The 8,701-nt window shown below is 40.3% G+C and overlaps 1 pseudogene; it reads right to left on the bottom strand.

Annotated features, from left to right (window-relative positions):
• Positions 1-2,421: 2,421 nt before the first annotated feature.
• LOC125120903 (olfactory receptor-like protein OLF4) lies at positions 2,422-7,271 on the bottom strand (annotated as a pseudogene).
• Positions 7,272-8,701: the final 1,430 nt, after the last annotated feature.

The following is an 8,701-nucleotide window of genomic DNA, read 5'->3' as shown; positions in this document are numbered from 1 at the left end:
TTGAGCATCTTTTCATGTGAAGTACTAAGCATGATTAGTACTTATTTATTTTGTTAGTTGCAAGTTTTGAAATAGGGAAGTGTGACTCTACCAACTTTATTTTTCTTTTTCGAGAATGTATTGGTTATTCTGTTTCTATTGCATTTCCATGTGAATTTTAGGATCAGCTTGTCATTTTCTGCAAAAAAAAAAAAAGCTGATATTTTTAATGGGGATCGTATTGAATTCAGACCATTTATTATATCTACTAGGTTTTTTTGGGGGGTTGATTTCTTAAGAATTTAAAAATATATATCATCTGCTATTTACAAGTAGAGATGATTTTCTTTCTTTACAACCTAGATGCCTTCTCTTTCCTTTTACTTAGACATGCTGATTGTAACCTCTAGTACAGTGTTAAATGGAAGTGGCAAGAGTTATTGTTATTCTTGATCTTAGAAGGGAAGGAATAGAAATACTAGCTAAAGGGATAATGAAGCTCACAAGAAAAAGCTTGTCTGATGATTAGAGTGGGCTGGTGTGAGAGGGTACTTTTTGAAGATGACGTGGCACTTAAACTGGGTGGGCTTGTTGTAAAGTAACACAGAGGAGGAAATAATATTATAAATAAAGGCCCCGAGGGAAAATGCATATGCTATATATGAGTGAATGAGATCCCCATTATAGTAAGCATCCTGGATGTGAATAATTATGGAATGTGAAATGGTTAGGAAACTATTTTTTTCTCCACATGCATGGCATGTGGAAGTTTCCAAGCCAAGGACTGAACCTGTGTTGTAATTATAACCTGTACCACAGCTGTGGCAAAGCTGGATACTTAACTCCCTGCACCACAAGGGAAGTTCCATGAAATTCTGGAAGAGAGTGAGATGTGTAAGGAGGAGAGCCACTTAAATATGTAATATCATTCTAAAAGTCATGTATTGTTTCATTAAAAAGAAAAATAACATACTTGAGTTCCACGGTGGTAGAGTAGCTTGAGGATCCAGTGTTGTCCCTGCTGTGGCTCAGGTCACTACTGTGCCATGGGTTTGATGCCTGAACTAGGAACTTATGCATGCTGTGGGTGCAGCCAATAAATAAATAAATAATACACCACTTACTAAAAGCCACTTAATTATAGAGTTTAAAATGAATTTTATGGTAGACGAATTATATATCAGTAAGACTCTTCTTAAAATATAACACATCTTACTAAAATGAAAAAAAAAAAAACAATTTATTTTTCACATGAACTCTACCCAGAGAAGGATTTCCAATGATAATACTAGCAGAAGAGTCACAAGGAGGAATTTTTTTTATAGGTTTCATTTTTTTGTAAACTAAAAACCCATTTAGGTCAACAAATCAAAAAGAAAACTGAAGGATGAAAGGTGACTGGGGAAAGATTGCACTAGGAGTGTGAGAGGGCAAAGTTTAAAATATTTAATATAAAGAGGACTTACACAAGTCTTTAAAAGAGTCAAGCATCATGAAGAAAGTATTAAGAAGAATAAACAAAATATATTTACAGGGAATTCCCATTGGGGCGCAGCAGAAATGAATCCAACTAGGAACCATGAGGTTGTGGGTTCAATCCCTGGCGTTGCTCAGTGGGTTAAGGATCATGCATTGCTGTGAGCTGTGGATCCCACATTGCTGTATCTGTGGTATAGTCTGGCAGCTGTATCTCTCAATTTTTGTCTTTTTTTTTGCCTTTTCTAGGACCACTCCTGCAGCACATGGAGGTTCCCAGGCTAGGGGTCCAGTTGGAGCTGTAGCCACCAGCCTACATGTGCCACAGCAATGCCAGATCCGAGCTGCATCTGTGACCTACACCACAGCTCATGGCAATCAAAATCGCTTACCAGAGACAAAAATCTCAGCCCAGATATGTGATCTTGGACACATCTCTTCATCTTTGTTTCCTTTTATAGACTATTGTGCCCCTCCCAGGCCACACACAGATTCTGTCTACTTGGTGTGATAGTCTCTATGCTTATGCCAGTCCCCATGAGTGAGTTTCTTCTGAGGCAGGGTCAGAATTGGTTCTGGAGACCAATGAGTTGGCTGAGGTCTTGACATGCCTAAATCTTGCCAGAATTTGTGGCTCTTGGGGATGAATTTATAGACCTACATTGTGCTTCTATTGAGATTCCTTCTAGAAGTCAACTGTTTGCTGGCATTTTTGATATTCCAAACTCTGGGTTGAATCTTCCTGAATCCATATACCCACACATCTGATCACCCACTAGGGACTGCTCTTCATTCCTTCTCTACAGACTGCAGTTCTGACCTTGGTCAATTGGCCCTATTTCAGCCCTGCAAAAGTCTCAGTCTTCATTTGCTTGTATTCGCTTGGAAGGCAAAGGGTCCATCCTGTCTTGAATGAGGGAAAATGGTACATTGAAAGTCTGGGCCTTTACTTTAGGGAAGGACTTTTTACAGGGTGGAATATCTTCCACACCCAGCAAGTCTCCACAAGGCTTCTTTCATGCCCCTGTTCCTCAGGAGGTAGATAAAGGGGTTCAGCATGGGCATGACCACTGTATATATCACAAAAGCTACTATTCCAGTGTCTGCAGGGTAGGAGGATGAGGGATGTAAATACACCAGAAAGAGGGTTGCATAGAGGAGAGTGTGATGACTGTCAGATGACTGACACAGATAGAGAAGAGTTTGTGCTTTCCCCCAGGAGAGAGGACTCTGAGGATGGTGTGGATGAAGTTGGCTTGAGACCATGACATAGGTGAGAGGGACAACACCTGAGCAATGCTGCCTTTGCAAACATCATGACCTGAAAGATGTGGATGTCTGAGCAGGCAAGGTGGAGGAGTGGGAGAAAATTGCAGAAGAATTGTGGGATGGAAAGGGAGGCACAGAAGGAGAACTGAGACATGAGGAGAGTAGGTGAGAAGGCAAGGAGGTTGGTGCAGAGCCAGGATGTTGTGACCAGTAGCAGGCAGCACTGGGCACACATGATATTTGTGTAGTGAAAAGAGAGGCAGATGGCCATGTAGAAGTCATATGCCATCACAATTAGCAGGAAGTCATGCAGCAGGGTTAATGCCATGAAGAAGTATCTCTACTTGAGGCACCCAGTGTAGGAAATGGTGTGGTGCTGTGTCTGGATGTTGACCAGCACCTTGGGGACAATGGTGCAGGAGAAGCAGGTGTCAATGAAGGACAGGATGGCCAGGAAGAAGTACATGGGGTGTAGAGGTGAAGGTCAAAGCCCACGGCCAGGATGATGAGCAAGTTCCCCAGCACAGTGACTATGTACATGGCCAGGAAGAGCCCAAACAGGAGAGGCTGCTGGTCTGGGTATGGAGAGAAGCCCAGGAGCAGGAAGTCAGAGATGCTGCATCATTTTCTAATTTCCTTCTAAATTAGAGGAATTAGAGCAAAATATTCCTCAAAATAAAGATAGGCTATCAATATTACAGAGTCCAGGGACTTTGATCTACTTTTCTCTATCACTTGAAAAGGTCACAAAGATTCACTAGTATGTGTAACTACTGAGTTTCAACATGTTCAAATAGGAGGACAGTGGACTCTGATAAGGAGGCATCAGGTTAGAATGTAGTTTTAGGTCTGGACTCCTGCAATGTGGCAAGTTTTCCCCATGGATGTTCTGAATGAAACTGGACTGAGGTTCCTCTGGAAAAACGTTTCCCATTTACTTCCCTTAAAAGGAGTTAGAGAATTCTCATTTCAATTTCTTATTGCTATGCTCACCTTTGAATTCTTGTATATACTAGGATTTATTGTGCAATATCAGGATCTATGCGTATGTGTGAGTGTGTGTGAGTTGGTGTGTGTGTCTCTGTGTGTGTGTGTGCACATATCAGGGGAGATGGAAGAAAGAATAGACTCTTCAGAGATGAGACTGCTGGGCCTTAGGGGTCTCTAGCTGTGCTGGAAATGTTCTGGCCCCCCTTTCCTTTGAAGACTCTCCTGTGAATTAGTGTGCCTAGGAGAACCCTGCAAACTGAAAAGCATGTTATCATTAAAGGCAGACCAATTTCATTTTTGTTCTTCAACTTCCTCCTCCTCATCTTTTGTCTGAATACCTGGGCTTTGGCCTCTGCAAATGGGGTGGGAATCAGTTGTGCTCTTTATGCTCAATCTGTCTTTTGTTAATTAATTCCCACTGAATCTCTGATTCTCATTTGGTACCATGTGTATATACATCATAGACTCACTGCCATCATTCCTGAAATAATGTATGTAGAGGGTAGGCTGGTAGCAAGGGCAGTGATGTTACTGTCATTGTTAGTCACAGGTGATGAAGCGTGAACATGGGACACAGGATGTGGTGGCAAAGCTCTGGGCGACATGCTTTACTGCTCTGGTCCTCATGTGCCTTTTCAATTGGGGGAAGTTTTAGTCCCTTTGAGATTTGCCTTTCTCTTCTGTAAGATGCAGCTAATACCCCTACCTGATAGTATTGTTGAGGAGGCCAAAGGCTGGAACATGTGTCAGTATCTTCATGAATCATGATGTGCAGTTAAGATGTGGAATTTAAGTGACCTGTGTGATGGTGTTGGGGGATAAATAATGTGATCAGTCAGTGGTAGCCGTGTTTGTTTAGGGTCATGAGTAAAAATATAAGATACCTCTGGAGTCTTCAATTTCCCCCCCCCTCTTTACTCTTGATTAGATCTTGAGAAAGTCACAAACTTCTTTTTCAGGTTTAGTTTCTCCATTGGCTCAGATAGAATAATGCTGGCATTCACTGTATAAAGTGGTTATGAGGAGTAAATTTGATAATGATGACATAATATTTAGATCAAAACTGACAAATATTAAGCACTCATTAAATATGACCTCATTATTATTATTTTAAAAGATTTTAATAATAAAACATTAAACAATTGAAATATTTAATTATTATCATCATTAAACATCTTTTAAAAATGAAGCTGTTGTGTTGTTTTTGTGGTCCTGGTCGTTGCATCGTCATGATCACCATCATCACCAGTATCATCAGCCCAGCAGCTCCACACTGGAAAGGTTTGCTCCCTACTCAAATATCCATCACAAAGGATTTATTTCGGCATCTGGAAACCAAGTCGAATTTACTGGGTTAAATAACCTAATCATAAGAGCCTCCATCTTATATCATATGAATAAATAACTCTAACTTAGAGAGTTATTTGCTGGATCAAATTTTATGAAAAATAAAGGATGTGAATGAGTTTGATAACTTTAAGTGGAAGTAGAGGAGTAAATTAGTGGTGTTGACATGGTGTTGTGGCTGAGAGAGATTCTGGGAAGCATGATTTTTCCAGTGGACTGAGAATGAATTATGCTTGGTGATTGCACAAGTGCTATGTCCTGGTCACTGGTGGGGCTCGTGGAAGGGTGGTATGAGACCCATTCTCCACAAAGCCTTCAGTCTGTACCTTCAGGGGTGTGATGAATCCCAGACTAGCTGCCCTGCACAGTGATCAGAAGATCCAGAAAACATATGGCAGAGAGGGATGTAGAAGAAAAGGCAAAAATGAAGAGGCAGAGGCTCCATGGGCTGTGTTTGTGCATGTGTATTTGCATTTGAGTGCACCTGCACACATGTGGCCTTAGGTAGACTCTGCTTACTGTCTCCTTCCCTGTGCCTCTATCCTCATCTGAAGGTGCTCTCCAGCCTTGGTCTGTGACACTTGCATGAAGGAACTTGGGTTCAGCGTACCATTGTCTCGCCAGGAAGACATGGCTGGAGTCACATAGCCCTTTCTTGTGTGTAGCAACCAGAGAGATGAAGACTCAGGTCACTTGGTGATGCCCCAGGCTCAGGAACCAGGAGGAGCTGCCTTTTTGTGGGGAGCTGAGGAGATGCAGGGACTTGAAAAAGGTATCTTGCCTGATGGCAGAAAAACCTGAAGGCAAGTTCCTAACCAAGGAAGGGAGTTCACCTGAATGGTACAAACTGAAGGTGGGCTTCTGCTCAGGATAAAAGCCTGCCTGAATGGTGCATGCCAAAGGTAGGCTTCTGGTCAGGATAAAACCTGCCTGTATGGTGCAAAACTGAGGTCAGGCTGAAGCCTGCCTGTAGGGTACAAGCTGAGGGCAGGTGTCAGGTTACACAGCTCTCATTTTGATGTTGATGGGGAAGAATCAGGGCTTTCCTGGGAAAACAATTTCCATGTTTTTGCTGGAGAACATGGAATGTTTCTTGGGTGACCTAGTCTTTCCTGTTTTATTTGTTATTCAGTTTTCCTCAGTCTTTCCTGATTATTTGCTTATTATTCTTATTTTCCATTCTTGTTTTCCTGTGGCAATTTGTGATTTAACAAAGTTACAACAATAATATAAAAAGAATTTCATCCTGAAGGACTTTCCCCTATTTAAATCCAACTTAGTTAAAACATAGTGTTTATCTACTAACTAGTTATATAGTAAACTTTAATGAGGTTCGTAGAAGTTAGACATATATTATCCAAGAACCCTAGCTGTGAGTTTTGTCCTTGATTTTAAATGCTTTTAAGTGATAGCTAGTTAAGTTGGTTTACATTTTATTATACTGTCTCCCTGCCATAATGCTTTAAAGATAAGCACCAGTCTAAAAATAAGATTTGTGAATGCCAAATTCTGTGTCTGTGACCTCTTTAAATTGTAAAGACTGGCTGGCCATGGGATGATTTGTACTGAGTCTCCTCCTTTCCACATGATATATTGTACCTAATTGCCCTTAAATTGTACTCACTGACTTTAGTTAAGATAAAGATCTTAAAACATGATGTATTGTACCTAATTGCCCTTAAATCATACCCACTAAATTTAGTTAAGATAAAGATCTTAGAACATGATGTATAGCTGTTATACCGTGTAATAGTTAACCAATGTACTTTTAACACTCTGATGTAATCTGTAGTGAAAAGCTGTCTATATAATCAACCACTCATGCCAATAAAATTTGAGCAGTCCAGTGCCCTGAAAGAAGGGACAAGGAGGCTGTCTCACTATGTACATTTGCTGATGCGGTCCATCTCCTATTGGGAAAGTGTACACTCCCTGGCTGCTGGAGCTGGCCTCCTGCACCTTTTCACAGGCAGTGTCTGCTGATTCCCATTCCCACACCTGCTATTTAGAGATGAGATCGGACAATTGTCCAGTGTGCCAGCTGTCCCCTCTGGATTTTGTACCCCTGTGTCCCAGAAAAATCCATGATAATTCCATTCAGATGTACCAAGCTGGTCTCCATGGCTGCACCCTAGTTTCTCTCCTGGGTGAGGAGCTGCCATGATCCATCCTTGCAGCCTTAACCCTGAACAGGTCCACACTCTGTTCATGGCGTCTATACTTCCTAATTAGTCCTGTCCCCATGGGTGAAATACCTTAGGTCTCAGGAAATAAGTAAAAAATAAAAAGAGACAAGATCAGATGTCACAATCATTGTTTTAAATATCATATAGAAGAGGAAACATTCTTATTTAATGATCTCAGAGAACTGAGATATGAGTAATATTTAGATTTCACCTTGGGCCAAAGATACCTAATAATTTATCACAAAAGTAAATTTCTGGATTAGTTCATTTGTTCTTATTTAAATATATGCTACATATAATTGAGTATATGCAACATTCATGGTCTATTAATAATGTTAATAAAATTAATGCCTATTCTATCATTCAGCTTAAATAACATATGGTTCAATCTGTTATTAATAATTAATTTCACTAAGACAGGTTATAATTTTTAATTTTATTTTTTTTATTTTCTTGATATTAAAAAAACAATATTTACTTTTTTTTTGTCTTTTCTAGGACCCCACCCAGGGCATATGGTGGTTCCCATGCTAGGGGACCAATCAGTTCTGTAGCTGCTGGCCTATGCCACAGCCACAACAATGCTGGTTCTGAGCCATGTCTATGATCTACACCATAGCTCATGGCAATTCTGGATCCTTAACCCACGGAGTGAGGCCAGGGATTGAACCCGCAACCTCATGGCTCCTAGTCGCATTTGTTAACCACTGAGCCCCAGTGGGAAATCCTAAAAATTTTAAATCATATATGATTTATAATGTTCTCTCAATTTCTGCTGTACAGAAAAGTGATCCAGTTATAAATATATGTACATTATTTTTCTTATAGTATCTTCCATCATGTTTCATCACAAGTAATTTTATATAGCTGCTGTGCTATACAGCAGGAAATGCAATATTTTGGATGTACTAACCCCAAACTCCTAGTTCTTCCTCCTCTCTCCCCCTCCCCCTTGGCAACTACAAGTCTGTTCTCTATGTCCATGAGTTAGTTTTCTTTGGAAAGGTTCATTTGTGCCATATATTAGGTGCCACATAAAAGTGATAACATATGGTATCTGTCTTTCGCTTTTCTGATTTATTTCACTTAGTATGGTCTAGTTCATACCATGTTGCTGCCACTGACATTATTTTTCTTTTTTATGGCTGAGTAGTATTCCATTGTGTATGTGTAACATATCTTCTTAATCCTTTTATCCATTGATGGATGTTTAGGTTGTTTTCATGACTTTGCTATTGTGACTAATGCTGCAATGAACATAGGAGTGCATGTGTCTTTTTGAATATAAGTTTTATTGGTCAAATGCCCAGGAGTGGGATTGCTAGGTCAAATTGTATTTCTATATTTAGTTTTCTGAGGTACCTCCATGCTGTTTTCCATAGTGGTTCTATGACTTACATTCCCACCAACAGTGTAGAAGAGTATCTTTTTCTCCACACCCTCTGCAGCTTTTG

This window comes from Phacochoerus africanus, chromosome 2, assembly GCF_016906955.1.
Source record: "Phacochoerus africanus isolate WHEZ1 chromosome 2, ROS_Pafr_v1, whole genome shotgun sequence".
NCBI classification, from domain to species: Eukaryota; Metazoa; Chordata; class Mammalia; order Artiodactyla; family Suidae; genus Phacochoerus; species Phacochoerus africanus.
The sequence above is the reverse complement of the archived record's forward strand: the minus strand, read 5'-3'. Positions and strand labels throughout refer to the sequence as shown.